Below are 1,646 nucleotides of genomic sequence, written 5' to 3'. Positions count from 1 at the left end.
TGCCCAGGGACAGGCCCGGAGCCCTCCTGGACCCACTATGCTGGGATGAGAGCCCCAGCAGTGGGAAAAGCAACAGATGTGCCTGCATGAAGCCACAGAGCCAGCAGCCCCAGCCATCTCCTCCTCCTGCCCTGGCAAGCCCCTGCTACCATCCCACAGCCTCGTGGGGGTGTTTGGCCCCCAGAGCCTGACCCTGCCCCGTTTCCTCCCACTGGTCCCATGCTCCCATCCCATGACCACCAGCATCCCCACACCACACCCAGCTCAGTCACAGCAGAGATGTAGCCAAGCTTGAGTGGGTGCCAGGGGGGCCCTGTTCCTGCATTCCCCCTTCTTCCCAGCCCTGGGAAGGGGCAGACACGAGGCTGGAGCCCCCCCAGCCCCCCCCCTGTCCCAAGCCCTCACCAAACACTGCGCCAGCAGCAGCTCCCGGGAAAGCAACTGCAGAGCTGCAGCTCCTTCCACCCCCGGCTTATCAGCACTTACAGGAAACCCCTTCTGCTCCAGCCCTTTCCTGGAAGGTGAAGCACCGAGCACTGGGGCTGCTGCCGGCAAATATTGACAGAGCTGGGAAGGCCAAGAGCTCCTGGTCCTGCTCTTTGATCCGGGCTAACGGTAAAGAGCCACCCCTGGGCGAGCCGGGGCTGCCACTGGGCCAGGGCAGGTGCCAGCCCAGCCCAGCTTGTGCCACCAGGCTCCTCTGCTGACCACAGCAGGGCCACGTCCTCCAGCAAAGTGAGCAGCCAAGAGCTGGGATCACCCGGAGCCGGCAGGGAGCAGGCAGGCCCCAAGTCACCGACCCACTACTTCCCAACCCCGGCGGCACTGCCTCCTCCCCAGCACCACCCAACACTCACCCCAGAGCCCCCAGCCCAGGGGCTGTGAACCCCAGTAATGCCGGGGGGCAGGGGGAGAGGCTGGGCTGGGCAGGGCAGTGGGCCCCAGCCCTGCTCCCCTCTCCTCCTGAGTCAAGCACAAAACATCAATTAAAGGAGCCAGGGTGAAGCCACCTGACCCCAACACCCCCTCATGGGCAGGAACTGGTGACAGTCACTAGCAGATTCAGCCCCGGACCAGCGGATGGTACCAGGACAGCCCTGCATGGGGGGGCTGGTCACTGCTGAGTGCTGAGCTCACAGCCAGGGTGCTGAGCTCACAGCCAGGGACGGGGGGGGGGGTGAACTCCAGCTCACTTGGAGAAATTTCCCAGCAGCCCCACCCCACCCACTCACATCCCACGGGGCACCGTGGGCAGCCCCCTGCCCTCCCAGCTGCTCAGGGGTCAGCAATGGTGTGACCAGGATTTTCCCATCCAGCACAGGTTGTACCCACTTGCTGTCCCATCAAGCTCACCCTGAGATGAGGGTTTCGGGGATCCCCAGGGCTGTGGGCAGGGAAACAAACAGAAACAAAGTCTGGTTCTACAAAAGGACAGAATTAATTATAGAAAAAGAAAAGCAGAGGGTGTCTCAGTCCCTGCAAGCCCATCACGAGGCAGGAAGGAGAGAAAAGCAGCCCCCAGGCAGGGCCAACCAAGCACATGGTGCTGGAGAGGCTGTCCCAGGTGTCCCAGTATCCAGGCTGTCCTGGATTTCCCAGTGGCTGAGCAGCTGCCCTCTCCTGCACAGCAGGAGGGAGGTGCCAGC

The sequence above is a fragment of the Chaetura pelagica genome, unplaced genomic scaffold (genome assembly GCF_000747805.2).
Source record: "Chaetura pelagica isolate M959 unplaced genomic scaffold, ChaPel_1.0 scaffold1160, whole genome shotgun sequence".
Lineage (NCBI taxonomy): Eukaryota > Metazoa > Chordata > Aves > Apodiformes > Apodidae > Chaetura > Chaetura pelagica.
Note: the sequence above shows the minus strand (reverse complement) of the source record.